The following is a 14,271-nucleotide window of genomic DNA, read 5'->3' as shown; positions in this document are numbered from 1 at the left end:
TTCATTTAGGTATCATGTCGGTGTGGATAAGCTTTGAGTAGAAAGTTGAAACTTTGCATCTTGTACAAGGCAGTTTTTTTTTTTAAAAACACACTATTACTTCATCATAACAAAATAGACAAGATCTATGAACAATGACCTAACAAAAAGGTCACAAAGTCAAGGTGGAAATCTCACTGCAATGTATGATTGAAATCGATATTCTTTAATCACGCTTTCAGCAATAATCTTAACTCCTTTTATTTCTGATGAGAGTGAAACTGAATATTTCAATCAAAAAAATCATGCAGCATGGATACAGATTTAGATAAATAAAAGTTGAGAGAAGGCCAAATTGGTGGGGGGTTAGAAATGGCACCAAACATATCATGACCATCACTTGCAAAAATGATAGCATTGAGATGGAGACTTTTCATACTTTCAATGGCCGTTCCAGCTTTCAAACGATGCATCAAGCTTGCAATTTATTCTAGTGAAAGATCTTCTGCGATGCAATAATATTTTACCATCTATGTTGTGGATAATACAAGAGGCGCCACTTAGCCAAGATAATTCTCTTTCTTAAAAAAAAAAAAAAAATCTCTTTTCTTCCAAGTCTATTGCTTTTTCTTTCTTTCTAGTGCCTTAATTAGAAACCAATGGCCAGCTTCCTTATAGATTTGCTCTTATGAACGTTGGATCCAGAACAAATTTTCTTAAAAAAAAAAGGAATTTCTATTTTTTCAAAATTGACTATAGAATCGATAGACCACTTCTTATGATATTCTAAAAGAATGAGATGATCTTTCCTTGTCCTTAAAACAGAAAAAAAATGTTGGAATAGACAGAGGAAAAATCAAACCCCATTCGAAAATTACATGATTTAAAAATTCACCTTCCAGACCACAAATCTGATAATGACCATCAACTTTCATACCTCTAACAATGTGGTTATCAGGAATAGGCATCGCTCCACTTATAACTTTTCATAGAAAATTTAATTTTTGGAGCCATTTTTAGAAACCAAATGCAATCTTTAAATTCTATTTAAAGATGGCATAATCCCTCCAATGACAAAAGCTTCTTTCTTTGCTTCTCTTTCTCCAAACCAATTTGGATTTTACCAAGTACTCACGCGAACGAGTGCGATTCCCAATGTAAAAATTTGGTGAAGGATATCTGATTTGATCTTGAGGATGATCTTCATGTCTTACGGGTAGAAGATATCATCAAACATTCTTTGATTCCACAAACGAGAATTAGCCAACAAGAGATCGTTTACTCTGAGATTTAGATCAACCATGATATTCTTCATGAGTGGCATACGCATCCTTTCACCATCAACTATCCAAGGGTTGACCAAACATAGAGTGACATACCATCTCCAACAATGTGTCTGAAACGTTTTGCTAACAGTTCTCTGCCATATAAAATACTTCTCCATGCAAACAAAGGACGAGAGTTTAAAGATGCTGATAGAAAAGAATTTGCAGATAAGTATCTACTTTTCAGGAACCTCCTAAGGAGGGGAGATGGAGATGAAAGAATTCTCCCATTTGTTTAGCCAGAAGAACTTGATTAAAAGTTTCAGTGTCCTTAAACCCATTCCACCAATTTATTTTGGAACACAAGGTTCATCTCAACTAAGCCTATGAATTTTTCTTTTATCTTTTGTTGATCTCCACCAGAAATTAGCCATAGCTAAGGTGAGGTTCTTGCAAGTCATTTTAGGTAACCTGAAACAACTCATAGCATGAATTGGCATCGCTAAAGCAAAAACTTCAAGATTATCCCCTTCCCAGCTTGAGAAAGAAATTTAGTGTACCAACCAGACATCCTACCATTCATCTTGTCCTGAATATAACTTAGTAGTTATACGTTAGAGCCACTAAAACACTCAGAGAGATCTAAATAAGTCTCAGCTCCTCCTTCTGCAAAGATCCCAAGCTTAGACTGAATATGCTCTTTCAAAGCCATATCAATATTTTTTCCAAACGTAAGAGACTACTTAGCAAGATTAATAATTTGCCATGTAGCTTCTTCATACTTGTTAAAGATCTCTTGAAAGATATGACACTGAGAAAGGTCAGTTTTACAGAAAAACAGACTATCGCCTACAAAAAATAAGTGGTGAATAGATGGACCTTCATTGAAAAATTGAAAACCATTAAACAATCCATTGTCTGAAGCTTGATTGACTATATGAGAAAGACCTTCAGCACAAAAAAAACAAATAGTAACAGAGATATAGGATTACACTGTCTTAGACCACGCTCTGGAGAAATGAAACCATGAGACTCACCATTTATAAGAACTGAATACTTCATCGTAGAAACACATGCCATGATCCAGGGTACCCAGGTAAAATGAAATCCAAGAGATAATAGAAGAGCTTTCAAATAATTTCACTCCACTTTGTCAAAATATTTAGATATATCTATCTTAGCTGCCATGAAGTTCTTTGTAACAAAATCATGAGTTCGGAGACTGTGAATCGCTTCGTGTGCTAAGGTTATGTTGACTGATATTAGAGACAAATGCTGATTGTGACTGGAGAGACAATATCAGGAAAGAAATCTTTTGAGTCTTGAAGCAAGAATCTTCGAGATTGTCTTGTACATCACGGAACAAAGTCTTATGGGCTGAAGATCAGACATCAAGGTAGCATATTTGTCTTCATGGGGATGAGACAAATATGAGTATAGTTCCATTCGGATGGCATGATACCAGAGTCAAGGAAATCAAGAACTTCTTTTGTAAGTTGATCACCAACAGATTGCAATAAGACTAAAAGAAAAAACCAGCCATCCCATCAGAACCTGGTGCACTATCCGATTTTATAGAGAAAACTGCTTCTTTAATCTCCTCAGGAGTAACCTTTCTAGTAAGTTGATGATTCATTTTGTTTGTGATTCTAGGAGGAAGATCTCTAAGTAACAGTAATATTTAGAGTGAGGATTTGAAAAGATCCTTGAAAATACGGAGTTGCTACTTGACCTTTTTAGATGCATCTGATCTTTACCATTCTTATCAATAAATTGACAATCTCATTCCTTGCTCTCGATATTTTGACAGAAGCATGAAACACCTTAGTATTTCTATCATCATAAAGGATCCAATAATCATCTTTACTTTTTTGCTTTCAAAAGTTTTTCTCATCTCTATAAAGCCATCAATAGAGATCTCTTAAGGTTATCAATCCTGAGAAAAGAAGGATCCATTGACGATCGTTCTTACTCCAATTCCTCTTGAAGTTTGATTATCCTTTCCTAAGAGTCTGCTTTATTTTGTTTTTTTTCATGGGACAAGATTGGGTTCACCCCTATGGTGAATCTTTAAATTCACCATTTTACTAATAACCAAAGTGCCGATTAGATTAATGATTAAAAAATATTAAATAAATTTTTCAAAAGCCAAAATAATTAAAAAATAAATAGTGTCAATTTTAATAATGTTAATGTCATTATCTAATCCATAAACTCAAACTCTATATCCTAAATCCAAATTCTAAACACTAAATTCTAAATTATAAACCAAACTCTATAACCTAAACCCAAATCTTAAACCCTAAACCCAAACCATAAATCATAAACCCAAAAATCTGAACTCTAAACCCAAACTTATATCCTAAACTCAAATCCTAAACTCTAAACCCAAAACGTAAATACAAAACCCAAACTCTATACCCTAAATATTTAGATTAATATTGATGTTGTTCTTTTGAAATTTAAGATTAAAAATTAAAGTTTGGATTTAGAGTTTATGGTTTGGGTTTACGGTCTACGGTTCGGATCTAGGGTTTATGGTTTGGGTTTAGAGTCTAAGATTTGGGTTTAGGGTCTAGGGTTTGAGTTTAGGCTATATTTTTGGATTTAGAGTTTAGATTTTTTGGTTTATGATTTATGGTTTGGGTTTAAGGTTTAAGATTTGAGTTTAAGGTATAGAATTTGGGTTTATAAGTTAAAATTTAGGATTTAAATTTTGGATTTAGGGTATAGAGTTTGAGTTTATGGATTAAATAGTGACATTAACATTATTAAATATGTCGGCTAAGAGCTTTTCTACGGAACCTGAGTCGAAAAGACATTGAAATCTATTGAGAAGAATCAGTGAAACTCCATGCGTGATGAATAGCTTCTTTGGCCATCGGTTTGTGGAGCATTCCCTTATCAATCTTTAAAAAAATCTATATGAATCTTCAGAAGACAAAAGCTTGATCAAAACGGGAGGATGATCAGATCTTCTCTTTGTTAGAAAAGCTTGATTTAATGCAGGAAATTGATGGCAGTTTATATATATAAATTTAAAGATAAAGTTTATTTGTCAAATAAATAAAATAAAATAAATTAGATTTATTGAGAGATAATAGAGAGATAAGAAGAAAAAGAAGATGTGAACATTTTCTTCCCTTCTTCCTGCTTCAATGAAAGGCTGAAACTTAGTGACATAAGATGTGAAATATCTTTCACCTCAAAGAAAAAATTTAACCTTTATTGTCATGTGCAAGTCAGTGCAAACTCATATAGCTTGAGTTCTTCATATGACAGTACGATTTTTTCTTTCAACTTCAGCACTGAACATTTAAACAGCTCCAAGATTTAATAAGAAAGATTTTTTTGCCTACAAATTAGGACAATTCTTCTAAATAAACCATTTTGTCATAATTTTTTTTTGAAGAAAATGACCAAAATATTTTATTTAATAGTTAAAAAATTATTATATTCTAAAATACAAATAAATATAAAAATATAAAAGAAACAAAAAATAAGTTTCGAATTATGTGTGTTTTAAATTCATTTTTTATAAACTAAATTTTCGAAATTCTTTTTGTTTTATTTTCAAATTTTGTTTTGAAAATTCGAAAATGCTTTTTGAAATTATTTTCAATTTTCAATATTTGTTTTTCATCTGATAAATTTTTTAGAAAAACTGTTTTAGGTTTATCTTAGAGTATTTCTAACCGATTTATTCAAGTAGCATTTTTTTAGTTATGAAAGTCTAGAAAAAAAAATAGAATCGATAGAAAACAAACATACTATAAGCTTACACTATATAGAACCCCTACAAGACCATTTTCTTTACATCAGAAAGGTTTCCAAGAATCATGAATCAATAAAAGATAAAAAAAAAAAAAAGACTTTCCGAAACTTAATAACCTCAACAAATCGAGCCTTGAACCGGTCATGTCATCAAACGACTTCCGCCGCTAACTCAACAGGTTTGATATACAAACAAACAGCTATTTCATTTGACTAATAAACCCGTGTGAGTTTGAGAGTGGACCCGGCTTAGTTCTGGTGTCATGACAGTAGTATCACAAGAACCACAGAAAGTACAAAGATCACAAAACGTGTTACTCCTTCATTGTAGAGGCCTGAGATGATCAAAACGAGAATACACATTTCAGACTTGTCACTCATATACTTAACAGTTTTCCTTTAACGTAATATGAGAGAGGATATTAACTTACCAGGTTGCGAGGAGGCCGCAGCAGGAAGAGCAGGCATTCTAACAGCTGCAAGAAAAAAAAGACTAAAAGTTAAACCACAAAATATATAAAAATTGTGGAACCTAAATACAATAATAACCACGCACGTTTTTTACAGGTAGAGGCTGATGATAGAGAGGAAGAAGAAGAAGGCCATGGGGCAGGAATGTTGTCATTGAGATCACAAGTGAAGCTTATTCCCCCCGAGTCTTGATCGATATTGCATCTGATGGTAAGCTTGGTAATAGACAACCTGATTCTTTATAAACCAAATAAAAAAATAAGAAACAAAGTCTTAACTTTAATAAAAAAATAGATGAAAATTAAGGAAATTAAATTCACACCTTGGCTTCCAACTGTTTGTATCCAACCACAATGCAGGCATCAAAGCACATAAAAATAAACACAGCAACCAGGTTTTAAATAAAGATTTATATTGAAAGAGAAAAATACAAGTTGAGAGTATAATAAAGTAGAGGAACCTTGAAGAGAGAAGTCTTTGAGACTTATTTGACAAACGCTGAAGACATTCTTAGTGATGTTTAGCTTCTGTAGCTTTGTCCCCAGTGAGGCCGCGCAATCCATAGCTTGCAAATTAGTTACAAGCGCTTGCTTTTGCAGATGAGACACGTAACTCTCCATTGCAACGCAACAACCCGTTTGGTGGATACTCAGTTCGTTGCTGCAGTTACCACTGATGTCTCTCATGTCCGGAAAGACAAGAGGACACACTGTAAACATTAAAACACACAACAAAATGTGACATGTCCCCCACCAAAAACTCAAAAGTTAAAATTTGCTTCTTTTTTTTAACCTCTATTGATTTTGCAGTTTGCTAATCCTCTGAGAGTTTGCTTAGCTTGAGAAGGTTCAAGCTTAGTAGCTAACCAGCGATGCACTATGTTCTTGCAGTCGTTGATCCTAACCGAGTTATCGGTCAAAGGCTCAGATGCTTTCAGAGTTATATTAGTAGCTGCGTCGAGAATCGCGTTTTGGCAAGCCTGTTCGCAACACTCCTTCACAGGATCAACTTTATCACAAGCCAAAAGAAGCTTTGATGTATCCACCGCGCTTTCAAACTCTTTTACGTCGATCACAGGGCAGGAAGAAGCAGTGAGGTTCGAGGAGTAAAGCGAACATATACTCCTGAGCTGACTAGAAGCGCCTTTGCCTAGCAAGATTTTCTCTAAATCCAAGAGACAGTGTTTAGACTGGGTTCTGTTTAAGGCAAGCAGACTAGTTTCTTTGCTGGCTTTGGCGAGGATTATGGTGAGAGTAGCATCTAGCTGAGGACAACACATGACGTTGGCTAACAGTGGAGCAAAGACGGTCCAACAGTTGTGTGAAGTTGTCTGAATCAAACCCTTGGAAGCAGTGAAATTAAGCGAGCAAAGCCCTGGAAACAGAATCAACCACTTACACATACATAGATACCATAAAGGCAATTACAATATAGAGAGAAATGGTGAGCAAAGAAGAACAAACCGGATAGTTTGGGAATGGTGGTGGTGTTGATGAATGGAACCATAGGAGAAGGTGCAATGAAGGGAAGAAATGGTTGAGGAGAAGTATTTGGTGATATCTCTGGTAACAACTCCTCAGATGAACCTTTTAAACAAACAAACAAAAATAATTAAATTATCACGATGAAGTTAATACATTAGAATGACCTCTACAGAAAAAGAGTAAATTTACGATGACCCGTCATCACAATAAACAAGTGGAATCTGATTCGAATCAGCTTAATTTATCAGCAATAAATAAAAAAAGAATGCCAACTTTATATGAAGAAATGAATTCAAGACGAGATAATAGCCCTTTCGGCTTCTACATACATAAATTAAAAGAAGAGAATAAAAACTCACATAGAGATAGCAGAAACATGAATTGAAGAACCACAAAGACGAAACCGAGCGCCTTTTGCGTCATTTTCTACCTTCCTCGAGCCCCCAAAGAAGCTTAAGTTTGAACTGATAAAAGACAGAGAGAGAGAGAGAGAGAGAGAGAGAGAGAGAGAGAGATTATGGACTGTTCATAGTGTCTCTCTCAAAGCTTTGGAATTTGGACAACTGGGGACTTTTTACAATAGATTCTCTGTCTGTTTCCCAATCTTGGACTATAAAAAAAAGAAGAATGAGAAGTCGTTTCTGCGATTTCGACAAAATCTTGGCAGAGAAAATAGAGACACAAACAAACAAAGAAATGTAAAACCTCAGAAACAGCTGTCTTCGTTTTCACAGAGAGAGAGGAGAGAGGGACCCCACAAGCAATGAACACAGTCTGTTGTGGAAGAAGAGAAAGGGAGCGCTTCAGAGCATTTATTAAATACTCTTCTCTCTCTCTCCATTAAATTCTCACCTTTATCTCTCTCCCACATTTCCGCAATTATAACTGTTGATTGGATTTGGATAACCAGAATTAAAACTATACCGGAATTATAACTGTTGAATGGAAAATTGGTTTGATAAACCACTGATTAACCGGATTAAAGCATTCTTTTTTTTTCTGTCAAAAAACATTCACAAATAAAATAAAATAAAATAAATATAATGTTTATACAATGTTTATTTTTAATATAGTGAGTTTAGATTATTAAAATACTTTTTAAACTTGTTAAAATATCTAAAATGAATTATCCATGTTACTATAATCTTAATATCATATAATAGTTTTAAATTGCAATATTTTTTTGTATAGAATATGGTGATGAACCTTTTAAAGAGTAATATATTCTATGAAATATATTTATGCCAAAATATATTAACTTTTGGAAATGTAAAATCACATATAATTTTGCAGAAAATATTATTTGTAAAATTCAAAACATTATAAATGCTAAAATATAGAGCACTTTTTTATTTACAGTATATAGAACAATTTCATTATGAGATATAAATTTAAGAATGAAATAATTTCTTATAATTTTACCATATTTCGATAAATTTTCATTATAAATATTTAAAATATAAGAATACTAAAAATAATAATAAATTTAGTTGATTTTCTATTAACTTTTACATCGTGTAAGTTTAGTATAAATTCCATCTCTAATTTATACTATTTTATTTATATGTTTTAATTATGATAATAATTATATACTTAATCTCTTAATTATGGTAATAATATTATATACGTAATATTTTATATTTGAATTTATTGATAAAAAATTTGTACTAAAAGTGTTAAGCTATGTCATAATTAGGTAGAATTTATGTCATCATTTAAGTAAGTTAAGTCATCATTTTTTTTTGCTAGAGTGATTGTAGTAATGACATATAGGGGGTGTCAGTAGGAATTGAATTTATAATGATTATTAGAATTTTGAAATCTAGTGTTATTGGTTTATAGATTTTAACATCTATCTTATTAAGTAGAAGTACTTTAAGTTTTTGTTTGGTAATAGAGATAAAGTCTTTAAAAAAATTAGATTTTGTTTGGTAACAGAGATAGTAGAGAATTTTGTCTTTTCCTTATTTAAATGATAAATTTTAATTATTTAATGTATTTTCCTAATTTAAATAATAGATTTCTTTAATATAATGAATCTTAACCAAAATAAATTTCTTTATAGATTTTTTGTTAACATTAAATATATTTCAATATTTATTAATAAAAATAATAAAATAAAAATCACACATCAAAATCAATTTATATATCATATAAATAAAATATAAAATATATTATTTATAAATTGTTCGTATAACACTTTTATAATATAAGTCCAGTTAGCTATAAATATTAGATTTTTATATGATACTCTGTGATATAATAGACGATTAAAATCACATAATATAATTATTAAAGTAATAAATAAAATTTTTGTTTTAAAATTTATACTAACAATTATGTAATACATATTAATTTACACACACACACACACATATATATATATACGGTCACGGGTCAAACTATAAAAATAAACAACAATGGCGTAAGATTTTTTTTTAACAAAATTATTTTAACTTCAAATATGTTTATATATTTTATTTTTTATTAATAATGCTAAGATTTTGTAATTGGGAAAAATTATGACTCATCTCTATATTATTTTAATTAGGAATTTAAAATTTATATAAAAATATTTTTTAAAACTTTTAATTTTTATTATAACTACAAATGTTAATTTTCAATCTAAATTTATGTTTAAATATTACAAATATATCATTTATAAATAAAAAACTAAAAAAATAAAATAAATACCCGCCCGGTTGGGCGGGTCAAGATCTAGTTCTTATTAAAATATAATTTTATTGGTTTGATGATTCTATAATTCTATGACAAAATTATTTATTATTCAAAAAATTAGATTAATGATTCTACAAATTTATTAAAGTACCTTTATTGAAAATTGTATTCTTAACATTTTAACACACATAGAAGAGTGGCCAGCATTCGCAAGTTATCTGGAGGATATCAGGAGCTTATAAAGTAGTTTCCATAGCTCACAGCTCATTCATGTACCAAGGACGGCAAATTTAAGGGCGGATCGTTTAGCACGCAGTGCCAGACAACAATCGTATTTTGTCATCCACATGGATGCCGAGCTACCAGTTTGGTGTACATAATCTGTATGTTTAATGACAAAAAAAAATAATAATAACACATAAAACAAGATTTTGAAAATATTACATGTTTTCTTTGGATTCTTATAATCATTACATTACTTTATTTACATAGATTTTCATAATATACAAAATCATAATATACAAAATCATCTGCAACTCTTTCCAAATCTAACAAATCACATTTTTAAATCAATAAACTCTATATAAATTTTAGTCCCACTAACACCCTCTTAGTTAATAATGTATTGGGGATATATGTATCTTGATGGCTTTTATTTCAAGTATATACTATACTAGATGATACTTGCACCATGTGCAGATAAATAAATAGATAATCAACAAATAATGATTTAATATGATTTTATTTTAATTCAATTTGATAATAAAATAGTATAATTTTAAAAATTATTCAAACATTTAACTAAATTATCATTAGAAAACTTGAAGTTGAAATCAAACATTTATGGTAGTTGTGGATTGAAAATAATCTAAACATTATTGAAAGCATTAGAAACAGCCACGGCTCATAAATCATCATAGAAATAACAATGACCAAAATAAACATCATATATTATCATCTGTTTAAATCTTATAAACTCTGAGAAAAAATGTAAAACATTACCCCTGCATTCCCTTAGATTATATTTGTACTTTTTGTTGATTTAGTTTTATGTTATTTAATATATTTATCATAGTTTGAATGTTTCCTTGTATTTTTAATATTTTTTAATAAGTTTCATTTGTCTTTAATAGGTTACTAGATTCTGATCCGCCTTAAAAAGACGGATATTTTATTTTGTTTTACATTTTTAAACAAATTTAATTTTTATATTTATGTTTCTAATTATATTTGTGTTTTTATTTGTATATATTTTAAATGATTAATAAGAAGCTTTAGTAATTATATTAAAATAGTTGGACCACACATATATCAATAGATTGTGTTTGTGTTTTTTTTTGATGACTCTGGTATCCGAATGCCTCGAGAGGAATCCGACTAGCGCCTAATGACCGTCTCGGAAATCTGGGCATTGCCCGCCAGAGAGTCCGCCGAAGGCATCCAGGAGGGCTGGTGATCACCCCATGTTAAGCCACCAGTGGCCACGCGCAGCAGATCTGGGCTTCTCCGTATTGGGTGATGTCTTGCATATTTGCATTGTTTTAACCATTCATTCATAAGCATTTTCATCATATAGAATAGGATTTAGACATGTTTAGGTTGCATTTTGCATGCATAAGTCTCTATATATTAGGTACTGGAGTGCCAAGTGAGGTTATTGGAGACATTTGGATGCACTTGGAGCTCAAAAGATGTGAAAAGGAGGATGATTGGACGAGAGGAGCCTGGAGCGACCTGCAGAGGTCGCTGTGAGACCTCGCTCCAGCCGGAGCGACCTTGACGACCAAAGCTGGAGCGACCACTCCAAGTCGCTCGACTTTACACGGCTCGAAGACGAAGAAAATGAGCGACCCCTCGCAGCGACCACCCGAGGTCGCTCCCGAAGCCCAAAGCGACCTTTCGGAGCGACTGGCCGAGGTCGCTCCGCGTTATCAGTGCACGATTTTTATTATTTTCAAGGACCTTTTTGCAATTTATTGTGCACGTTTTTGCACTGAAAAACCTAATGTTTAAGTATTCTTTGTAGCCACCATTGGCAGATCATCTTTTGACATTGAAATACACAAAACTCTCTCAAGAAAAGTTCTCTTTTGGTTTTGATTGTTCTTATGTTCTTGTGATTTTCTCTTCTAGTTCTCTATATGATTCATCTGAAATCCACCATGGGTTTAAGAGGAATCATGGAGATTAGTGAGTAATCACCTTTTGGATTCATGGGTTAGGGTGATTAAGGGTGATTATGCTAGTTCTAGGATGTTTAGGTATAGATCATACTTGTTCCTTGCATAGTAGAGTGATCTTAATGCATCATTTGAGTAGGCCACTCAAAGGGTGATCTCTAGGCATTTCTCACCCGACAGGTGTTTGATGAAATGCCTGAGTCAACTCTCCTAGGCTTTTAGTGTACTTTGCCAAAGAGATTTGTTGTTAAAGATGCTAAGATAGCTAATAGACTTGTTAGTAATGATTGCTTGCATGTTATTCAACCAAAGACATTTGATGTTTGAGACATGTTAGCAAATGAGCATTCATCTAGACATAGAGCTTGCTTAGAATTGTGTCTAGGCTTAAGGTTGATAGTTTGATTTATCATTTACATTCCTTAGTTCGAAACCTGATCACCCAAGGTCTAAATCCCTATACCCATGAGTTATCCTTTCCAATAGCTTAAAAGTATCATTTCTGTTACTTGCATTTTAGTTTTAGTTTAAAAACCATCAAATTCACTGATTGCACTTAGATTAGGCAAATACTTGCATTCTCTCTGCATTTGAATCCCTCAGAACTGGTTCGATAACTTACTTCCACTATTCTATCATTTGACTTAGGAGCCTCAAAACTCCTAACATCATTGGGTCCAAAGGTCTCTCAAGATAATCACCACAAATCTGCAAGAGGTAGCCTCGAACCCTCAACCTTGCGGACAACAGGAGGGAGCACATACCACTTGACCACTGACACGTGGTTGTGATTGTGTTATCAATAGATTGTGTTCTTGTTTTAATAGTATTGATTTATTATTTTGGTTATCAGTACATTATTGTGATAATGTTTACAATTTTACAGATCATCATGTATAAATGCAAATTAATTTATATTAGTTATGAATCTAGTTAGTTATATTAAAAATATATAAAAAGATTTAGCGTAAATATTCAATTTTTACTTTTACGATATAGTTTATATTTTCAATGATCTTATAAGTAATTTATCATTTATGAGATTAAATAGAATATAAAATTAAAATTTTAAATATTATTACTCATCTGATATAACGTGAATCCAAATAATATATAATTATTTTGTGGGTTCTAGAATGTGATATACAACTGATCTGAAACTGATGCGCTATATCCGAATTCGATCTGTACTTGAAAACTTACTAAAATAGGACCTAAAACTATTATAAAATAGAACTGAAATCTTAAAACTTGATCCGAACGCCATAAGATATCCGAATGTGTAGACCTAGTGTATTCTCGCGAAAGATCATGTTCTAGCGTTTTTTTTACTCTCTTTCTTACTTTAAATTTTTTTAAAATATTATTTTCTAACGAGGCATGATCAATGCTGATGCTCTTATTATCTCACCTTCTCCAAAGGATCCTTAATCAAATCAAGCCCATATAAGACCCGTATAAGTTACAAAATACACTTTTAAGGTTTACACTTGTTTTTGGCGATTTTGTTGCATTTGATTTATGTGGTGAGTGAAGTTGGAGTAGTTGTGAGCTTGAACCTGGAAAGCTGGCCGAAGTTTTATTCACCTCTTCATGTTCTCTTTGATACTCCATGGAAGAAAGTCTGTGGAGTTGCAGAAATGGCGTAACTTTATGGTTTCAGTAAGCCCTTTTCAAAATGCATTTGCTTTTTCCTCTGCAAGTGCTGCTGCTGCTAATGTGAGCCCTCGCAAAGGTAATAACTTTACGGTGTCTTACCTCGTTGAATCTCTGGGTTTAACTATAAAGCTCGCTGAATCCATCTCTAGGAGAGTGGACAAGAGCAATCGTTACTGTCACTCCTCATCTCCAGTCACCATGTCTGTTGTGGAAAAGACAAGTTTGAAGAATCCCTCAAGAAGGTCCTTGAGATGGGTTTCGATCCCACCACCTCAAAGTTTGTCCGAGCCCTCTGCATGATTTACGAGATGAGTGATAAACAAATACAAGAAAAGCTCAGTTTCTATAAGGGTTTAGGCTTTGCTGTGTGTGAAGTATGGGCAATGTTCAAGAAGAATCCAAGCTTTCTGGTACTCTCGGAGAAGAATGTACTGAACTCTACTGAAGCATTTCTAGGCGTAGGGTTCAGCAGGGATGAGCTTGCGACGCTGGTCAAGTGCCATCCCCAGTGTTTTAATTACTCTGCGGAGATGGTGAAGAAGAAGACTGAGTTTCTGGTGAAGGAGATGATTGGACAGTAAAGGCTGTAGTCTCGAACCCTTCGGTGCTTGATTACAGTTTGGAGAAGAGGACTATTCCGAGGTGTAAAGTAATCAAAGCTCTCATGTCCGAAGGACTGCTTGGAAGTGAACTCCCTTCAGTTGGGTTTGTTTTGGTATGTACCAATGAGATGTTTTTAGAAATATTGTGGTGAAACCTTGTTGCTGCATTCAGGATCCG

General features: G+C 32.6%; 1 protein-coding gene and 2 pseudogenes across 1 annotated transcript in view; 2 read left to right on the top strand and 1 right to left on the bottom strand.

Moving 5' to 3' along the window:
- Positions 1-14,271, top strand: part of LOC130496815 (transcription termination factor MTERF2, chloroplastic-like) — a 38,754-nt gene that overhangs the window by 18,829 nt on the left and 5,654 nt on the right. The gene's annotated exons all lie outside the window — the stretch shown is intronic.
- LOC130496814 (uncharacterized GPI-anchored protein At1g61900-like) lies at positions 4,996-7,779 on the bottom strand (annotated as a pseudogene).
- LOC108807764 (uncharacterized) lies at positions 13,486-14,245 on the top strand (annotated as a pseudogene).

Source organism: Raphanus sativus, chromosome 6, assembly GCF_000801105.2.
Source record: "Raphanus sativus cultivar WK10039 chromosome 6, ASM80110v3, whole genome shotgun sequence".
NCBI lineage: Eukaryota > Viridiplantae > Streptophyta > Magnoliopsida > Brassicales > Brassicaceae > Raphanus > Raphanus sativus.
The sequence above is the reverse complement of the archived record's forward strand: the minus strand, read 5'-3'. Positions and strand labels throughout refer to the sequence as shown.